The following is a 22,272-nucleotide window of genomic DNA, read 5'->3' as shown; positions in this document are numbered from 1 at the left end:
ACCAACAGTTTTGTGTAACCCTGATTCTGTACCTTGCCTTTCCAATGTGAAGGATGCAAATCAGGTGACAGGGACTTTGGGGCCCTTTGTGGATGCTGGCAGGCCTCAGGCAACATGCAAACCTGGGCTATTGTGTTACATCTATTACACCAGGAACAGCGTATCTTTTAGCTTCCCCTTACAGGCAAAGTCTTGGAGGCTCAGGAGGAGTGTGGGTTCTGGAGGATACCCAGTCACCCAGGTGATGTAGCCCTGATGTCTCATTTCAAATTGCCCAGGGTCCTGTCCATTACTTTAACAGGGCTGGGATGCAGAAGAGAGACTCCTGTTTCTCCAAAGCACAGAGGGGTTGATGGTCCCTTATCCCTGGCTCCAGGTCAGTTCTCTCTGCAGGCTCCAGTGTCCGTCAGTCCCTTAATGGACCAGTGTCTGAGTCACATCACAAAGAGCTGCAGGTAAGCCTGTGGACTGGGCTCAGGCAAGCCTGCGGATCACAGCTAGCGCAGAGCCGTGCTGCCATCTTGGGTTCTGGAGACAGGGCAGCAGCTTGCAGGTGGAGCGTGTTGATGGTACTGCTCCTGGAACTTTCCACGCTCAGCCCAGGTCGGATGGAGACTTTCATTCAGGCTATTCCAGTTACATCTCAGCCCTTTCTCCTGAGGAAAGGCCACGCATAGGTTCTCAGCAGGCTTGCTAGCTTGCTCAGTTTACAGCTCTAGCTGCACCAAAAAAAAAAAAAATTAAAATTCTTCGCTCATATATTACATTCCAACTGCAGTTTTCCTCCCTCCCATCCCCCAGTCTCACCTCTCTACTTTCCCTCAATCTCAGATTCACACACCAGCTCTCTGCCTTCTCTTAGAAGAGCAAGGCTCTTAGGGACATTAACTAAACATGGCAAAACAAATTATAATAAGACCATCAGATCAAAGCTGGACGAGGCAACTCAGCAGGAGGAATAGGCTCTCATAAGCAGGAAAACGAGCCAGGGACAGTCAGGGACAGTCAGGGACAGTCCCCCAACCCCTGCTCCCACTGTTAGGAATCCCACAAGAACACTAAGCTACTTGACCATAAGACATACAGAGAACCTAGGTCAGATCTATATATGCCTCCTGATCTCTGTAAGCCCCTAAGAGTTCCCGTGGTGTTCTTGTGGTGTCTCTGACCTCTCTGGATTCTTTAGTCCTTTCTCCCCCTCACGTTTATAATTTTGATCTGTCCATCCATTTAAAAGCTATGGCTGGGTCAGTCAGAATTTGAGCATGTGAGCACTAGTGTGCATGCATATCCATATAGAGACCAGAGGTTTCTTAGGCACGGTTCACTTCTTTCACTGGCCTGGGGCTTGCCAGTAGGGTAGTCTGGTTGGCCAGCAGGCCTCAGGCTCCTCCTCTCCTGCCTCCCAGGTGCTGGTGCTTGCACTTTGCTGACTGAGCTGTCTCCTAAGCATCAAGAAGAGGTTCTTATCCTCACTTTACAGAGGAGGAAACTGAGGCTCAGAGAGGCAGAATGATTCATCCAAGCTCACACTGGTAATGGAATGTAGCACCATGCCTACCTCTCCCTTTCCATTTCTTTTCCCCAGCAGGCCTTGCTACTAAAGATTAATTGGGGTCACTGTGGCAGAGAAGAGCAATTTATTGCATAGTCAAGGTTGAAAGATGGGGGCAAAAGGTCCTTGTCCTTTCGTAGTTCTGACACTTGCTTGATGGTAAGATGTCTGGGGAATATTTGTTGTGGTTCTGCAGGTGGAGGTCTGTCACATGGGGATGTATCAGAAATGTAGATTCTCAGGCCCCACTTTAGACCTCCAGTCAGAATCTCCTGGCGAGGGCTGATGTTGAGGATGAGCAGTGAGTACCTATGAGGGAATGTGACCTTACCAGAGGGGGGGGGCTTTGGTGACGTCAGCATGTGACTCATGTGCCCATCTGTATATGTGTTTATGCATGCTTGTGCCTGTGGAGGCTCCATGACAACCTTAGCTGTCACTCCTTAAGTGCTCCCTCTCACTCTCTCACACTCTGAGACAGGGCCTCTCACTGGGACTTGGAGCTCACACCATTAAGTTAGCTCCAGTCTCCAGTGAGCCCCAGAGGTCTGCCTATCCCCACCTCTCTAGCCTCAGGACTGCAAGCACAGATGGGCACACTGGGTTTTGTTTCTACTTTTATACTTGGGTTTTGAGCCATGAACTCACTGCTCATGCCTCTCAGTCAGCATTTCACCACACAAGATCTCCCAGCCCTTCTCATGATGCTTCTAAGACAAGGGTCACAAGAGATGGTTATAATGCATTAGGGTGAACCCTAAAACCCATCAACAATGCTCAACCTTCCGAAAGAAGATTGAGAGAAGAGCCAGGGAGGAAGGCACATGACAGGGAGGTATGATCAGAATGGTGTACCCACAAGTCAAGAAATTCCAAGCATTGCTGGCGGCCATTATGTGAAACAAGAGAAGCAAGAGACAGTCTCTTCCTTGGAGACAGCAGAAAGAACAAAAGCCTATGATGACACCTTGACTTGAGACTTCTGGCCTCCAGAGCTATGCAGGACTAAATGTCTGCTATTTACCCCTTCTAGCTCGAGGCCATTTGTGGTGGCAGCCACCAGATAGGAAGCCAGAGCCCTGCAGATGACTGTACTGAGTTACAAAGTTTGAGCATTCGTGGTTCACAGCAGAACTTTTGCAAGCAGGCTGATATTTCAGAGCTACCCCTTGCCTGTCCAGTCAGAATCAGCCTGAGGACATACATTTTTAAAAAGGCTCCGGGGTTGGGGATTTAGCTCAGTGGTAGAGCGCTTGCCTAGCAAGCACAAGGCCCTGGGTTCGGTCCCCAGCTCCGAAAAAAAAAAAAAAGAACCAAAAAAAAAACAAACAAACAAATAAAAAGGCTCCAATGTCCTTTGAATGCATGCTTGAAAAGTTGAGAGCATTTAGCCTCAAGGGGTGTTATATTTTGAGTACACACACACACACACACACACACACACACACACACACACACATATACATATACATATACATATACATATACATATACATATACATATACATATACATATACATATACATATATACATATATATACACATATATATGTGTGTGTATATATATGTGTATATGTATGTATATATATATCTTGTATCCAAGTCTGGCCATGCCAAGCCAAATGAAAGATTCTTTAGCCAGCTTCCCACACTCACAGGGATGCTATTCTTACTGTGAGTTCTCTCTGCATCTGTGCACTTGGCAGGGGAGAAGTGAACCTGTTGTTGCTGTTGTTGGAGCCGCATGCTCCTGTTTAGGACCCTTACCTGGTCCTTCTCCCAGCACAGCTTGGCATAATGCACAAAGTGTCCAGGTTATGGGGTGAGGTCAGCAGAGCCAGCGGGCATGTGGCTCTTCTCCCTGACCTGCATGTGGGAGACAGGACCACTGGGGAAGCTGAGCAGGACTATGGACGTTTTCTAATCACCTGCTTAGATGGCGTCACGAAGTCAGCCATTGGAGGTGTGGTATGCCTGCCAAGATTCAGTTATTTCCTGCATTCAAATCTCAAGTATGTGGTGTCAGTTTGTCCAGCAGCAGTGGCACCTGGGAGGCAAGAGAAACTAGCCTGGCCCCCTGGACCCTGAAGCCAAGGAATTCTGTCCCTCTTCTCTGTGAACGCAAGGGAAGGTTTTTATAATTCAAGTTGCTCTGTTGGGCCTATTACCTTCAAGAGTTACAAAGAGAAGGAGATGCACCAGGCAGGGGAGGATGACCACTGAGTCTCTGAGCCCCACAAGGAGATCCTTCTGGTCTGGAGACCTTTGGCTGAGATGTTTGGGGATGCTGAGCAGAACGGCTCACTCAGAGCGTTTCTCCTGAGAATTCTGCTTGTTTTCCTCAATACAAGGACTTGCTGTGTCTTTTCTTAGTTAGCCTCCACACCTCTCTCTACCTGCCTGTATTATTGGCTCTCATGTTATAGAAGATTAAACAAGGTCCATGGAAAAGGTAACTGCCACTGTCACATGTGACTGATCTAGCCTAGGATTTTGCAATTTTTTGAATGTTGATATTTTGGGCCAGAGCTATGGAAAACTGTCCTGTGTGCTGTGTGACTGTATGACAGTTGGCATGTGTGGCTTCTGTGCTGCAGATGTTAGCAGCATCCACAACACAGTGATGACCTATAATGTCTCTAGACATTGTCAAATATCTACTGGGGGAAAGAGATAAGATCACTTTCTGTTGAGAACCAGTGGTCTAACTTCAGACAATGCATCTAGAGGATAATCAATGGATAAATGGATAAAGAAAATGAATACAATGTACAAACATACACACACATATATACACACATACATACACATACACATATGTACATACATATATACATATACACACATGCACACTCATTCATACATATAAACATAAATACACATACATGCATACACACACACACACACACACACACACACACACAGAGAATGGAAGACAAGCAAACCATTAAAAGATGGAATCCTCTCATTTGAGACACATAGGTAAATCTGAAAGACATTATGTTTGAAACTAGGCACAGAGAAATACCTTGTTATCTTACTCATATGTGAACTCTAAAATATAACTGACCTCACATAAGCTCAGAATAGATAGGTATTTTCCGGAGGCTGTGAGAGGAGAGAACAGAGACTAGGGTTTGGGGAGGGATACAATGGGCTCTGTGTTAAAATTAGGCAGGAAGAGCAAGTTCAGAATCCAATATATAAAAGGTGGCTATAGTTAATAACAATGCATTTTACATGGAAAGAGCTACAAGAAATGAGAAAATGCTTAAGGTTATGGATGTGGGGATTCTCCTAACTTAAACTTTATACAATGTGCTGATGACTAGAAATATATTATATTCCATGCATATATAGGATTATGCTTTCATCAGAAAACTAAATAACAAGATGAATAGATAAAAATTGTGGTAAGAAATGGGAAGGTATGGTATAGGAAGAAATATGAGGAAGAATAAATAACATAAAATTTTTTTTGAAATAAAACATATGGAAATCTACCTACTATTGTAGTAGCTTCCTAAGATAAACAAATCCAGAAATATGATAAGAGTTTGAATAGTTACTCTGTAATGGATGGCGATGCCTCTTCTTGATACCACGGGCTAATAAATGAAAGCTCAGTGCTTGGAATGGGTTTCCTCTTTTGGAGTTGTTGAATAGTGTGGTCCCATAAACACCCACTTTACAGGGTATCACCAATGCTATTGGTTACCCTCCAGGATTTAAAAGTGAAATTGTTGTTGCGGACACCACATTTTTGAGTAGATATCACTGACCTGGAAGCTTCATGCTTATTGGATAACATATAATTCTGGAAGGTATTGTGCATGCTCTTGGGAAAGGAAAATAGTTGTCATTATTACCCAATCATGAATGCCATGAGTTAAAATAATGACTGACCTGGCAAGATGTGCCCCTGGTGTATTAGTAGCATCATGAGAGTAATCAATCACTTTCTGATTGGATTTCCATCCCACTCCACAAGATGAAATCCAAAACTGCCACCACTATTAAGCCGAGAACTTGGGGCCAGATAGGCCATAGATCTTAGAGGAGAGCCTATGACCATTACTGTGTTAAATGGAAACAGTATTAAACCAACTCCTAATGGTTTATCATTATATCCATAGATTAATGCATCTCTCAACTCTCACCAGAGAAGCTTCTATGTTCTATGCAGTAGATGTTGATTAACCCACAGTTAGCCAAGATGCAGAGAATAAGAGATTGCAGAATGTTCTGTCCTAAATGGAACATCTATATCCTCTCCAGATTCAGGGATCCTATTGAGGGAGAGGGCAGAAAGACAGTAAGAGCCTGAGCTGGTGGATGACTACAGGAAAACGGTGTCTTCTGGACACAGCAGAGCAGTTCTTGTATGAACTCACAGAGATTAGGGCAGTATGCAGCATGTATAAGCCCTGTGCAAGCTCAAGTTTGACCCAATACAGGCTTGGGAAGCCAGGGGGTGGGGCTTAAAGTCCCACCACTAGCAGAGGATCCACAGGGTATCGATAGCTCCTGGGAGAGTGAGAGTCAGTTTTCCTTGAGAGTGCTTCCTTTGGTGAGTCAACTACACTGGAGTGGAGGCCACATATTCAAGAATATAGGAGAAGCACAAATAAGACTTGATGGGAAAAAAGGATACAACGTTGCTTGTGTAGAGAAGTGGGTAGATCATTTGGGGATGAATACAATTAAAACTCATAGGACTAATTTTAAAAAGTAACAGGACTAAGAAGAGGTAAAGGGAGAAACAGAAAGCTAAGCAGTAAATTCCGGGGGACCTACTTCCTTGAACAAAGTCTAGTGTCTGAAGGGAAAGTATAGATGGAGGAATTCTGAGGTCCTAATGATAATGTCTGGAAACAAAGTTTGATTCTCTTGTATATAAGAAAGAAATATAGTATATACATATTCAACTGTTTGCCATGTCTTTTTTCAACCTATGGATGGACATGACATCAATTCATTTAATCCTGGGCCAGCCCAGTGTTAGGTAAAGTGAAGCCCTGATAGTGGGCAGTGGAAGACTTTCAAGTGGATTGTGGGAGTGAGAGTATGACTAACCTTCCTTAGAGGAGGCACAGCAGTGGTTATAATTGAATTATACACAGATTGGGTTTTGTGAGTTATTTAGTTTCTCTGAGCCTCATTTTCCATAAAATTGCGCTAAGAAAACACAATTCATAGATTCTATGGTGTTTCCATCGCACTAAATTTCTACCTCACCCCAGAAATGCACCCCCAATTCCAGTGGTTTTTCCCAGTATCCCCCCCCCCCCCAACCTGATCCCTCCTGTTCTCAGTGCCACCTGCCCCTAGTCCACCTGTGAAGTCTGTTCTGTTTCCCTTTCCAAGGGTGATCCTTGTGTCCCCCTTTAAGCCCCCTTGTCTTCCCTGGGTCTGTGGACTGAAGGTGACTGTCTTTCACTTTACAGCTAATAGCACTTAGAAGTGAATACATACTGTGCTTGTCTTTCTGGGTCTGAGTTACTTCATTCAGGATGATGTTTTTCTAATTCCATTGATTTGCCTACAAATTCCATGTTGTCACTGTTTTTCACATCTGAACAATTCTCCATTGTGTAGATGTTTTCTTTATCCATTCTTCAATTGAGGAACATCTAGGTTGTTTCCAGTTTCTGGCTGTTATGAAGAGAGCATCTATGACCATAGTTGAGCACGTATCCTTGAGATGGGATGGGGTGTCCTTCAGGTGTGTGCCCAGGAATGGTTAGCTGGGTGTTGAGGTAGATCAATTCCCCTTCTATTCTGAGGAATCACTGTATTGATTTCCAAAGTGGCTGTACAAGTTTGTACTCCCACCATCAGTGGAGAAGTGCTCCCCTTACTCCACATCTTTACCTGCCCGAGCTGTCACTTGTGTTATTGATCTTAGCCATTCGGACAGGTATAAGATTCTCAAAGATGTTTTGATTTGCATTTCACTGGTGGCTGAGGATGCTGAACATTTCTTTAAGTGTTTTTTAGTCATTTGAGATTCCTCTGTTGAGAATTCTCTGTTTAGATCTGTACTCCATTTTTAAATTTTGTTATTTAGTTTGTTGATGTCTAGTTTATTGAATTCTTTATATATTTTGGATATTAACAATTTGTTAGATGTGGAGTTGGTGAAAAAATTTTCCCATTCAATGGGCTGCCATTTTGTCTTATTGATGGTGTCCTTTGCTTTATAGAAGGTTTTCAGTTTCATGAGGTTCCATTTATTAATTGTTAATAGCCTGAGCTGTTAGTGTTCTGTTCAGGAAGTTGTTTACTGTACCAATGATAGAGTAACCCTAGCAAAGGCTCTCAGTAATGGAGGACATGGAAACTGAACAGACCATCTTTTGTAACCAGGCAAGGCCTCAAGTGGAGGGATTGGGACACCAACCTAGCCACTGAACCTTTGGCCTACGGGTATGTCTTGCCTGCATAGTGTTCTAGGACTGGAGTCTAGTGGAATAGTCATCAAAGAGACAAGAGAGACTTTATCCAGTAACTGATGGGAGCAGATACAGACTATTACAGCCAAACACTAGACAGAGCTTGGGAAGTCCTGTGGAGGAAGAGAGGAAGTATTGGAGGAGCCAGAGGGGTCAGGGACACCTCAAGAATATGACTCACAGAATCAACTAGCTGGGACTCATGGGGGCTCGCAGAGGTCAGGGAACCTGTCGGAGTCTGACTTAGGCCACCTGCATATATGTTATGATTGTGTATCTTGGTGTTATTGTGGGAATGCTCACAGGGGGTCAGGGCTATCCCTGGCTCTTTTGCCTACCTGTGGAACTCTTTTTCTCCTACTGGCTTAACTTGTCCAGCTTTGAAGAGATGGTGTGTGCCTGGTAGCCTGTTTTGCTAGGTTTGGTTGATGTCCCTTGGAGGCCTGCTCTTGTCTGAGATGAGGCAGAGGGGTCATGTGAATCCAGGAAAGGAGAAGACAGGGAGAGGCTGGGGAGAGGAGAGGGAGGGGAAATTGAAGCCATGTAATATAAGGTAATATAAGAGAGCAGAATGAAAAAGAAAAAAGAAAAAGAAAAAAAAAACCCCATACTTCAGAGGATGGGGAGCCTCTGAAGTTCCTAGTGTAGTTTCTGGCATTCAAAAGACAATTTATGCCTTCAGAGTTTGGTTGAAATTCCAGGCTCTGAATTCCACTCAGCCTTTGCTTTCAGCTGTGGGGGAACATTCAGGATGAGTTTGGGGCGGGGAGGGATGCTGGTTGGTGCGGTGTGAAGGCTCTTACTGCAGATCCTCATCAGTTTCCTTATGTTCAGTGTTCTGGAATTATAAAATAAAGGATCCTGAAGGGATAGGTGGGTCATGAGGAATGACAGCAGGAAACCATTCTGTTGTTCAGGGGTCTGCACGGAGCAATTAGCACATCACCTCCCAACCCCAACATGTGCATACAATGAAGAACGCTCCAGCAATAGGAGGCTGCTATGCCATTGCTACCCTGCTCAGACCCTGCTTGTTGCCTGAAGACATGATGTTTTCTCCTGATGAAGCTCACCCAGTTTGGGGTGCTTGCACTCCCTGTGATTTACTTAATTTTAATGAGACATGAGGTGATCATCATAGAAGCAATTTTAGAGGACTCTGGTTCCTTGACAAAAATTCTGTTGTCATGACATCATTTGGTTTATACAAGGGAGAAACTTTGCTATTCACTCCTGGGGCCAAAGTCTCTTATATAATACCGACATCCATATGTAGTGCTTAAAACAATAGGTTCACTGTTACACACACACACACACACACACACACACACACACACACACACACACTCACAAACACACAATCAAAGCTTAAAAAATCCTAGGAAATACATTCTGGGAGAGCTAAAACTATGCATTTGTGTGCATTGATATAGCATACAACATTGCCTGAGATTATAGAAATGAGAAAATATTGAGTCTAAGAGAAGGGAAGGGGAGCAGACCAGGCTAGAGAGACCCAAGGTGTGGAGAGCAGGGCGACCAACCAGTCTTTTCTAGACTTTACCACTTGCTGGGGTCTAGCCTTTGCTGCAGTCTTGTTTCATGGAGTATGTAAATTCCTAGGAAGCATCCCTGCAAATTGACTGAGACTGGACCCTCCTCTGTTGCTCCAGGGTAGAGGCTTAAGGTTTGGAAATGTTCCTCAAGGCCTAAATATGTGGAGCTTGGATCCCAGTCCCTAGGCATCTTTAGGGGGAAGGACTAGGGAGTGGGTGGAGCTGGGTAATCCGGGTGGGAGAGTCCCTTCCTTTCCCTCTTTGCATCCCAGCTGTCCAGGACCAAACGGTACTGCTCCACCACAGACTGCCAACACAACACACTACTGTGTGACCAAAGGCCCAGACAACTGGGACATAGGACAAAGAAATGAGTGAGACTGGGAACCAGAACAAAAATGTCTGCCATGTATGCTATCTGGGAAATTATGCTGCAGGGATGGGAAAGTGAGTGATATTTGGTGGAGGGTGAGGATAGGTAGGTCTGAAAGTTAGGTCAGTAATGAGGGGGTGGGGGATGGTATGCTGATGTGCAGGGGGTAGGGAAGGGGGATGGTATGTTGATGTGGGGGTGGGGAAAGGCATACTGATGTGCAGGAGGTGGGGGGTGGTATGAGGATTGCAGGGGTAGGGGGTGGTATGCTGGTGTGGGGGTGGTTTGCTGGTGTGGGGGTGGTATGCTGGTGTGGGGGTGGTTTGCTGGTATGTGGGGTGGTTTGCTGGTGTGGGGGTGGTTTGCTGGTGTGGGGGTGGTTTGCTGGTGTGGGGGTGGTATGCTGGTGTGGGGGTGGTATGCTGGTGTGGGGGGTGGTTTGCTGGTGTGCTGAAACTCCTTTTCTTTAGTTATCACTTACCAAAATTTTTAGGTAATGGTTGGCAGTGGTTGGTTAACATTCCACTTTTCTGGAAGTTGATGGTAGCTGTCAGTAGACGTAAAGAATAGACAGGCTGTGTGCAAAGGCTTCTTAGTCATTTTGAGTGGCTAGGAGAAAAGTGTCACAATGGAATGGCTTGGACATTTATTTCTCGCAGTCCTGGAGGATAAAGGTCTCCAATCCTAGACATCAAGATGTAGCAGATGCAGTGTCTAGGGAGGGCTCGCTTTCTGTTTTGAGAATGACTGCTGCTCTAGTGTGGCAGTTCACACAATCAGTGTGTGACCATCACTCTCCTATCTCAGAAGGGCACTAATCTCATTTACATGGGCTCCATGCTAATGACCTAGTTACCTCCCAAAGGTGCTGCTTCTTAACACCGTGATGCCTGCACTCTGGGGTGGAAGCTAGAAATTTCAGACCACAGCATTAAATTTTGGAGAACTGGGATTTTCACAACTCTCTTTAGATTCATTTTATTTAATCCAGGCAGTTCTTATTGTAGCCAGGAATGGATACAAAATAGACCTCCAAGGGCTAAGCAGTTTAACAATTGATGGGGAGCATGGGGAGGGATTCTTTGTCCAGGATGAACCCCAAAACTTCAGGGAAGGGTCATTTAGCCTGAGGAAGAAGATCAGACAGGAAAGAGCTCTACTGCAGTCTTCATCACGGTGTAAATGGTTCAGGCAGAGCTGACTGCCCAGTCTGCTTGGCCACTGTGACTTAGGCCACGAAAAACTGGACTTGAAATTTCATTGTGAACTATTTATCAGAATATGAGGAGGGACTTCCTGTCTGTAAAGGAAGTTAGTCTAAAGCAAACCATAAGATATAATTTTGATCCAAGGTAGCCAGTCTGTGCATTCCATACCTCTCTTTACTAATCCTGCACCCAGAATTTATAGTGATCTCCCAAATCATGATCCTCCATGGGAACCTAGAACCTTGGATAGGACTGAGTCCTATCTGCACTCTGTCTTTCCTGTACCCACAATACCTACAATGGTGCTTCATTCACAAATATTCATTTACAATTACATTGGCAGCAGTGAGTAATAATAACACAAATTATAGAATACCATGACAAGTGTTCTTCACTCTCTGCTCTCCCCCTCCCCGCTCCACTCCTGTCAACTTGCTTCACCATACCAAGGTTGATTATTGACTTTGGGTACGTAAAGCACGGATAATGGGAGCTGGTGACTGTGAGACACGATCTCTCTGGGACATCATAGTACTCCTCTTCTGAACAGAGTACACTTCAGACCATTCCTAAAGCAGCACTTTCTCTTGATATATTAGAGAGCATAAAGTGTGTGTGTGTGTGTGTGTGTGTGTGTGTGTGTGTGTGTGTGTGTGTGTGTGTGTAACATTAAGTGGAGGTGGTGGGGAGCATAATTTATGGCCCCTTATCCTGATTCAAGACTGAGATGACAAACAAGGATATGGGCCGCAGTCAACATTTTTACAGTATTTTGGCATTATTTTAGGATTACCAATGACTCATTAGACAGCTGCAAGGGAAATATGATAACGAGAAAGTTTAGCAGAGACTCTATGGGTTGAGTGGAGGGATCAAGGAAATCTGTAGGGACCAACTCTCTGAAGCTGACGTGAGATGCTATCCAGAGACAGTGAACTCTCTGGAGAATTTGAATAAAGTCACTTAAGATTTTTCTTATTGTTTAAAAGAAAACTCTGTAATCACTCTGGATTGAATAATTTATGTTATTTGTTAGCAAAAGCAACAGGAAAAAAAAACCAAACAAACGGAGATTTGCTTCTAATGCAGGTATGGCTTGATCAAGCACTGCAAAGACCTGAGTCCCTTCCATGAAGCTTGTTTTATATTCAGATACTATTGGGTGGGTCATCGTAGACAAATGGTTATTTCTGCTAAGGATGGACAAAACAATGGAAGAATTCTCATTTTCAACACACACTGGAGAAGAGAGAGGACCTTGTGAGGTGACTTCCGCTCAATTCTCAGGACTGACTCTCTCTCTCTCTCTCTCTCTCTCTCTCTCTCTCTCTCTCTCTCTCTCTTTCTCTCAATAGGGCAGTGTGCTAAGGTCCGAACTAGTTGCTGAGCAGATATCAGTCCTGCCCTAACCATTTACCTGGGATTGAGTAGAGGTTGATTTTACAAAGGAATGGGGTATGATTGGCTGGAGATAAGAGAATGGATATGGGGGGGGTAATAAAAGATTTTTGTTTCCCACAAAATTAACTTTTGCATTTGTAGGTTGGAGCTATGTTTTGCCTAAGAACCATTCCGTAAGGGAAATAGGAGTTAAACACCTAGTGGAAAGGTCATGATGTGCACATGTTGCCAAGGTGCAGGGCTTAGAGAAATTCTTTCCCTTTCCAAGGCACCCATCCTTCACTGGGTGTGGAATGTGTGCTGCCCAGCTTCTCCTGGACCACTCTTCCAAACTCCCGGGACCTCTCCTTCCTAACTTCTGCCCATCCCAACCTGGAGGTGTCAGGTGCTCCTGAATACCCTCCAGGACTGCTAGGACTGTAAGGTTCAGCTCAGGCTGCCAATAGGCACTGGGCTGTGTATGTGTGTGCGGGGTGGGGGGGATGTGATTACATGTATTTGCTCTTATTGGTTGGCAAAGACACATGGGAAAACGAAGGTACCGTTTTTCCTTTCAGCATTTTTTCATCTCTTCATGGTTCATGGCTACTTCATGGGGCTGAATGGCTACGTTAGCAGATGGAGACTGTCTTGGGGTCGTTAACGCTGTGACAGAAGACCATGACCAAAGGAATTTGGGGAGGAAAGGGTTTATTTGGCTTCTGCTTCCACATCACTGATCATCATCAAAGAAAATCAGGACAGGAACTTAAGCAGAGCAGGAACCTGGAGGCAGGAGCTGAGGCAGAGGCCATGGAGGAGTGCTGTTTACTGGCCTCTTCTCATGGCTTGCTCAGCCTGATTTCTTATAGAATCCAGGACCACCAGGCAGTGATGGCGCCACACACAATAGGCTGGGTCCTCCCTCACCAATTAAGAAAATGCCCTACAGGGTTTCCTGCAGTCTGCTGTTACGGAAATATTTTCTCAACTGAGCTCCCTCTTCTCAGATGACTTTAGCTCATGTCAAGTTGATATAAAACTAGCCAGAACAGAGACACTGTAAGACTCTAGCTTACACGAGTTTCTCATTATGTATGTCATCTATATAATGACCTGAGTGGAACATTCAGGGCTTGATGAACATCACATGAGCTGATAAATGCAAAGCAAAAGTGTCTCACATGTGTCTTTGTCTGGATTCTTTAGAAGCAGGTCTGAAGAGGATTCTCCCTCCTGTCAGGGCTCCAGCTACATAGGTTTGGCTTTCTATATCCTATGTCACTTAGTAAGGTGACTGAGCTGAGGCAGTGGACTGCCAATGTATCTGCAGACAAGGCAGCTCCCATTCAGCCTGGAGTCAGTTGTTCACAGAAAAGAATTGTGAGCCATGAGCAGCTAGTGTTCATATTAGCTGCGAAGTAGTGATAGCTGCTAGCAAAGGGAATCTGGGCAGGGGATCAATGACAGCCACTGGTTCAGGATAGATACAGTCTGCTGGCGAAAGGAGGCAAGAGCAGGATTTGGGATTAATTTCAGGTTACAGGTGTACAATTGGGAGTGTTTAAGAAGCTGGTGGTGCCTCCTGTGAGTCGGTAGGCACGTGACAGGGAAAGAGGAGAAAACACCCTGTATTTAGGGTTAGGGTTAGGGTTAGGGTTAGGGTGAGGGTTCGGGTTCGGGTTCGGGTTCGGGTTCGGTTAGGGTTAGGGTTAGGGTTAGGGTTGGGTTAGGGTTAGGGTTAGGGTTAGGGTTAGGGTTAGGGTTAGGGTTAGGGTTAGGGTTAGGGTGAGGGTTAGACTTACGTGAAGTCTTATGGTCTCACAGTTTTTGTCTTCTAGATTATCTGGATCAACTTCATTTAAAACAAGTAAAATAAAGCTCACAAAAGACAGTAGCTCAACCTCGGAGCACAGGCCAGACTGGTCTGAGCACATCACGTGTCCATCCTTTGTTTTTAAACTTTACTTGTTTTAAATCAGCACTTTATTTTTCGTGCAGGCATATGTTATCAACGGTTCCATGGCTTTCCAATGGGGACAAACCCATCTTCTACCCTCGTCTTAAATCAAAGGAACGTATTTGAGGAATCTGACATGCTTTGCCTTCTCCCTTTCTATTGTGGCACGGCCCCTTCTTCCCTGATGTCCCCTGTGCCTGGGGAGCTCCACAGAAGGTTTCACTTGGCCAAAGTTTCAGGTTAAGAAAAGCCTGAAATGAGTAAATAGGGAGTGGGATCTGTGTTCTGGGGAAGAGAAGTATTCCTGTGAGAAACAGGTATAAACTAATCCACAGCCAAGAGACAGCGGGGCAGCAAGACTTCCTTAGCATCATTTCTGTATCTCCGGGTTCCTAGAAGTATTAAAGAACAAAATAACCTCTAAGAAAGGTTGTAACCATCACTAGCAGTGCAGATCTGTCATCTCAGCACATGCAAAGCAGAGGCAGGAGGATTAGAAGTTTGAAACCAGCTAGGGCTTAAAAAGAGCTATGGCGAGCCTAGCATAAAAATATGAGGGCTGGGAATATACCTCAGTGGAATAGCAGGCTACTGGTGCATGGCTCTGTGTTCTATTCCCAGTACAGAAAAACAATGTACAACAAACAAACAAACAAACAAACAAACACCAAAACAGAGAGTAACAACAGCAAAATACTCAGGCCACGGGCCTGGAGAGTTCCAGTTTCCACTCACTCACTGTCTGGGCAATGTTGGCTTGGTGTTTCCCCTCCTGGGCATCAGCCTGTCAATCTGCAGAGTGCAGATGGTGACTCATCACTGTGCAGGACTTTGGATGGGGTTAGCTATGTCAAGCATAAAATGACAAATTTATTGTAAAGTCATGATAGTAGTTACCAGAACAGCAACTAAGCATCACTGCTTCAGGGTCGAGTTCTTGTTTGGGTATCAAAGAACCCTATGAAGGGGGATATCCCATGAATACTACCTACCGTAGACTTTGAGATAAATTCTCATAATGGCCACTTCACCATTAACATTCAAGGTAGGATGTACACATGACAGATGAAGATCGGAATGCGTGCATCCCAGGATGCCCAGAGAGAGCCAAGTCCGGGAATGCTGGCTCCTCTTGGCCAGCTTTGGGTGAACGTTACTTCAGAGGAGTTCTGGAGTATTTTCCAGGAACTCAAGTGTGCTTTGAGCATTTCCAGGGAAAATGGTATTTTGCTCCTCCCTTCCCCCAGTCTGCCTTTCCTCTGTGCCTCCCTGAGAAGGATCTCGATTCGTGTACTGTGCCGTGGTGTGGGATATATAAATAGCACCAGGACAAACTAGTTCACATGGAAGTCTTGCTGACTCAAAGGTTCACGCCTCTGGCAGAAGGGAAGGGTGTGGCCCAGCGCTCCCCTTCTGTATGGCTCTCTTTCCTCTATCTGCTTTTCTCATTGCTCTGCCCATCTCTAGGCTGTGTTCAATAAAGCAAGGTTAATGAGACCTGTGCAGAGCAGTCTCCCACCTCAAGGAGGATAGAGTCCTGGCTGTTTTCTAGTCTCTCTTTGTCCTTTACTGTGGCACCAGCAGATAGGATTCTGGGAAAGGAAAGATATCATTGTCGCAGTAGAAAGGGAGAAGGCAAAGCATATCAGATCCCTCAAATATGCATTTTTTTATTTAAGATGAGGGTAGAAGATGGATTTGTCTCCCGTGGAGTGCCATGGAATCATTGATAACATGCATCCAAAATTCCCATCTTCGGAATATGACTTTAAAATAGTCCCTTAGACAAAATAAGCTAAGAAACAATTTAGTGCTAAATATACCCATTCTTATAAAATCTGCTATTTTTGAGTTAAATGTTGTGGAAATTACTGAATTTGCATTTAATTATTTTAATAGACCTTGTTTACAGATGACTAGGCAAAATGAGAAGAGAGAGAGAGGAAAAAAAAAAAAAACAACCAAAAACCAACTAATTCACTTGACTGCTTTAGTTGTAACTGTGCCTAAAATAGAAAAATACACCCTGAATATTTTCTCAGAGCTGGAGGGAAAAGTGACTTTAGGTCCATTTTCTCTCAGCATCCAGACCCTATTAAATGAGATTTACACTTCTGAAATTGAGGATGAAATATTTTCCACAGTGAAGGACTTCTCTGGACCTTTCTCCTAACTGCCTCGTGGTCTTAGTTCGGGGTTTTACTGAGGAGTAAGGTATAATATAGTAAATAAGACCATGTGTTGATGGCCAAGCCAACTTGGTATTGACTGGTTTTATTTCTTATTAGCTTGGTATCAAGCAGGCCACTTAGCCTCTTTGAGTCCTGGAGCTGTCCTCTAAAGTGAAGACATAAGTTTTACTGAGTTGTGTTCTAAAGGCAGCCATACATACAGGACACAGACAGTAGAGTCAGGGCCTGGCACATGTAGTCCTCAGGAAATTCATGCTACGCCTTCTTCTTTAGATATAATCCTTTATTTTCTTCCTTCTTGGCAGAGAAAACTTGCTGAGTTTGGTGGTTTGTCAAACACCTCCTTGTGAGGGAGAAGAAAGAATTTCCTGTGAGCGTGCAGACAACTGGGAACTTCCACATAGAACTTACTTCTAAGGGGAGGGGTGATAGAGTTTGCATTTGGCATTTTCATTACTATCGCTGGGGGACAAGTAAACCCATGACCCTTTAACACACAATTCATCTATGTGCTTTCATGACAGGGTTTCTCTGTGTAACACCCCTGGCTGTTCTGAACTCGATTTGTAGACCAGGCTGGCCTTGAACTCACAGAGATCCACCTGCTTGTGCTTTCTGAGTGCTGGGATTAAAGGTGTGTGCCATTTCTACACTGGCTGACTTCTACATTCCATGGAAGTTTCATGTCTTAAATTAATGGGGAAGGAACTTGGGTTTCTAAGTGTGGTATATCCAATATCTATCAATAAACATGATGCAATGAATTCTACAAAGGGAGGGGCTGCTGATGGTGTTGGATCACCATCGTTCTGTTACAGAATAATTAGAGTTTACCTTGTCGGGCAATACCATCCAATGGTCTTCAGACTTGATTGTTCATCAAAACCTCATAGAAGGCTGGTTAGTATACTATCGGTCAGCATATGTAGAGGTTCTGGGGCATTTTGCTTGGTTTGCTTGTGTGTACATTTTACACAAGTTTCATAGCAGATCCTGATAGATGGGTTGGGCCCACACTCTGAAAGACAGCAATAGTCGAGAACCAAATCCTAGGAGTCAGCTACCTGCTTTACCAATTTTTACCTGGATAAGCTTTAAGTGTCTGATTCTACAGCCACAAAAATCAGGTCAATCATCCCTATGTCCTAAGCTGATGAGGTGGGTTTGGTGAGAGATACTTTTCTCAGTGTACACTCAGCTCATAGCACATACTCAGTACATTGAGTAATGTCTTGTGAAGGCTGTAGGTAAATACCCCACCCTTAGGAAACTTGCAATGAGAACGTATATGATCAAGCTAATAGTCATTTATTGTATTAATTATTTCCCTGCTTGCTGTGGCCAAATATCTGACAAAAAGCGACTTAGGGGAGGAACAGTTTATTTTGGGTCACAGTTCAAGGGAACCCAGTCTGTAATGGTAGGGAGATGTGGTAACAAAAGCTTGTGACAGAAGGTCACACTGCATATGTATTCAGGTGGTGGTATATGTTGCTCTTATATCTCTATCTCCTTTTCATTCATTCTGGGACTTCATCCAGTGGAATGGCCCCACTCACATTTAGGGTAGGACTTCTCTGTTAACTAAATCTAGGAAGATCCTTATAGACATGTCCTGAGATTGGTCACTAAGGTGACTTTAATACCAGCATAAATCATCAATCTACCATGGTCCCATGAAATAAATGGAGTGTCTCAAGGAATCCTGAGAAAGGTCATCTAACATACTCAAGGCTCTTGGAGATTCTGGATGAAAACAAAGTGGATATTTTAAAATATAGAAAAGATAGGGAAGTAGGATGGGCATAAAACATGCTGGGGAAGAGTTGGAATCAGTCATTTGTGGTCTTATAGACTCCCAAAGACTTTTCATGGTTCTCACATCAAGTCAAGACATAATCCATGCTGAGAATTTACTTCCAAATCTTCTACATGTGGATGCCTCACTTGTTCGGTGTCATCCCTCCTGGCCTTTGGATGTTTTATAAGGATGCTCTTTCCTACATTTTCACATCTGCTGAGCCTTCCATTTGGAATTATCTTTCTTAGAATGTTTTATGAATAGATGAATTCACCCTTTCACGGAACCTCTTTAGAGGGGTTAGTCCTGACTATTGGCCTTGTTACCTTCTGTTGCTGTTTGTACTACATCTGTAGCCCTTTGACACCTCTTTTTAAGTGAACTCTTTCCCCTACACTGTACTTTTACACTGTGTACTTTTACTGAGGTTAAAGTTTATGCCCAAATCCATTAATCTAGAAGTTCAGGTCTATAAAGGTAGGCACTGAGTCTGTCTTATGGTCTTATTTATGCATTGTAAAAACTGGAGAAGTGTTTATTAAATATCATGATGCAAAGAAAAGGGTAAGTGTGTGAATCTGTGTTGAGAATCCCACCCTGGAGACCACCAAAGTTATATTAGAAGAAACTGAGGCCCAAGGAAGAGAAAGGCATTTCACATGTCACAAAGGACTGCCCTTGAGTACAAGACTCTTGACTACTTGACCAATACAATTGCTGGCCCAAAATTGTTAGGGGATGGGTCACCTGGTACTATGTGATCACACAGTCTTTAAAATCACTAATTTGGAGTGTCCTTCCTGCATAGAGTACAATTTAGAATGGGGCAAAATGAGTTTCAGAAGAAGGCACATAGCTGATGTTACATGCTACTTCATTGGACTGTTCTTGGCCAATAGTAAGAGCCTTGTGATTCTTTGTATCAAGGTGAGTCTTGTAATAATGCGCTATTACTTCTACCCCTAGCATGAGTAGCACCAGTGACAGTTGCAATCAATATTGTATGGTTACTATCATGCTTAGTGCCTACAGAGAGTCTTTTTTAATAACTGAATTCAGAAGCATTGCCTGCATCTGTTCTATAGAAGAAAATAAGGATCCTCATCGAAACTACCCATCTAAGGTTTTGAACTTGGGCTGTTTGGGTACAGAGCTAAGGGTTTGGGGGGTTATGTAAACTTGGTTGAAATTTTGTCCATGATACTTAGAAGCTGGATGGCCTTGGATGAAGAACCTTGGTTTCTTTATATATAGAAAGGAAGTGAAAATACGCTCCTCTACTGGTGTGGGGTTCAGACACACGTATGTGAAGAGACAAGTGACTTCCCAATGCTCCTCTAATACAGATGAGCAGCTTTGAGTTGCTGAGGTCCCACTAAATTCTCAGAAACTCAAAGAATCACCGCTTTCCCCTTGTTGGCTGACTCTATGCTTTTTCTTTATAAAATTTTGAATCTTATGGCTGGAGTGAGGGCTTAAAGGTTAAGAGTATTGGCCTCTTCCAGAGGACCCAGGTTCGACTCCCAGAAACCACGATGGCACACAACCATCTATGGCTCTACTTTCAGAGGACCTAGTGCCCTCTTTGGCCTCCATGGGTACTGGCTACATAGGTGGTGCAGATATGCAGGTGGACCACCCACAGGCATAAAATAAAAGTAAGCATTTTAAAGAATAAAAACATTGATTCTTATCCTTTGCAAGGAAAGGGAAGGGATGGCTTTTGTTTTTGGAAAACATGTGCACAATATCAAAGCTCTAGCTGCAAAGGAATGAGGTCTGGAGGAAATGCCACCTGCAATTAAACCAAAGAGCTTGGATACTTTCTGGGAGTTTCTCAGGGTTGAATGTACACTTATTCCTCACCATAGACCAGCTGCAGGATTTGTTATACTCTGACTTTGAAACCAGAACTCAGCATTGACCTTCAGATGGACTTCAGTTCTTGGTGTTGTTCAGTTCCTCTTTGGCTCTGAGATCAGTTTCTTCATCTGCAAAATAGGATTGCTGCCTTTGCTTTCGGATATCCACCATAACTATTTGGTGAGGAAGCTGCATGCTTTGGCTGTAGGACATAGACAAACTAATCTCAAACCAACTAAAAACGTCTTCCTTGCTGGCTAGCTTTCCTAATGCTGGAAGGTGCTATGTAGGCTGCTAGGGAGAAGAGACACTGCTCTTAGCCCATGTTGGACTTTGCATACTAAAATACTAACCTGCCAGGCAGAATGTGTGTGCTGGTATAATGATGGCACAGCTAGTGTGTAGTAAGTAACTGCTTTCTAATTAGATTTAAGGTTTGATCCATGGGGAGAAATCTTATGTCTGATACTGTCATCTTGGCCAAAAGTCCATGATTGCGGATGCCATAGGCTCTGGAACAGATCCTGATATTGTTATTTTGCTAGATGATCATGTTGTTAAATTACCTTCTAAATAGTTAGGTTTATATCAGTAGACATGGGTTTTGGTCAACACTGGACAGAGAAGCTTATTTTTGTGGTGGGCATCAGTCAATACAGAGATGTCTGACTGGTAGTGCTGAGAATACAGCACTGAGTGTTTGTCTCCAAATGGGGCATCTGTACCTGACCCACACTTTGTCAAGGCTCCAGGAATGTTTGTGGAGGAGGACGGAAGAACTGGAAAATGGGAGGAGCAGCACTGTGCAGTGCCGTCTTCCAGACATGGTGCGGCTGCTGCACTCACAAACCTATAGCTCTGTGGTTTTCTGTACACAATCAAGCAGGCAAACTTCTGACATAGATGGGGCAGGTATTCTCTAGGCTCTGTCCCTTAGTGAGGACCTATTGGCAGGTGCTCGCAGCTGGGGATGGGAAAAACATTCTTTTTATAAGGGTATGGCCACTGGTAGGTTCCATGAAGCAGTGTGTAGCTCTGCATCAAAGAACATATGGGCAGCACCAACTAGACTTAACATATTATCAAAACCAGAGGAAGAACATTGACTGTGGGGGGGGGGGAGGAAGGACTGCAGAGCACTTAAAGAGTGGAGAAATAAGGCCAGACACAATCAAAATTCATTGTTTACATGTTGAAATTGTGAAGGATAAAGAAAAATTATTTTAAAAATAAAATCACTGTAAGTAATAAAAAGCTATACACAGAGGCTCAGGCTTGGAACTCTAGCTTCCAGGAAGCTGAGGCAGGAAGATTGCAAGTTCAAGGCCCATATGTGCAGTAGAATGGGTTCAAGGCTAACCTGGGCAACTTACAAGACTCCCCACCCCCAAATAAAAAGTGAAAGCAGGTAGAGCATTTATATTCACCCCAAGACGCACACAAAGGTCGTTAAAGTTACTATACATGTCTAGGGAACTGTTATAAAAAGCCGCTGAGTTTTTCCAGAAAATACGCATGGGAGACTCTAGGGTACAAACTACCATTCTAGACCATGGCTGGCAATCACTGGTTGGCAGGACAAATCCAGCTGCCCCTGTTTCTGTAAGTAAATGTTAATGGAACATATCCACATCCATTCATTAATGTGTCACTGCTGGCAGATTTTCTGTTACAGTGATGGAGCTGAGGCGCTGTGACAGAGGCTGCATGTTCCACAAAGTGCCAATCTTTACTATCTGTCTGAGAACCTGGTGATGCCAGTGAGGGGAGAGAGGAAAAGAATCCCAATATACACATCCTGTCTTCATGGATCACTCTTGAAGCTGAAAAACAAAGGGTACACAAAGTAAATGTAGTATGTGTATATGTGTATGTGTGTGTGTGTGTGTGTGCATGTGTGTGCATGAGGTATATGTGTATATCTGTAT

At 43.9% G+C, this 22,272-nt stretch overlaps 1 protein-coding gene across 3 annotated transcripts in view; it reads left to right on the top strand.

Annotated features, from left to right (window-relative positions):
* Shisa9 (shisa family member 9) overlaps positions 1 to 22,272 on the top strand; it is a 292,606-nt gene that overhangs the window by 136,017 nt on the left and 134,317 nt on the right. The gene's annotated exons all lie outside the window — the stretch shown is intronic.

This window comes from Rattus norvegicus, chromosome 10 (genome assembly GCF_021556685.1).
Source record: "Rattus norvegicus strain SHRSP/BbbUtx chromosome 10, alternate assembly SHRSP_T2T, whole genome shotgun sequence".
In the NCBI taxonomy this organism is placed as follows: domain Eukaryota; kingdom Metazoa; phylum Chordata; class Mammalia; order Rodentia; family Muridae; genus Rattus; species Rattus norvegicus.
Note: the sequence above shows the minus strand (reverse complement) of the source record. Positions and strands in the feature narration are given on the sequence as shown.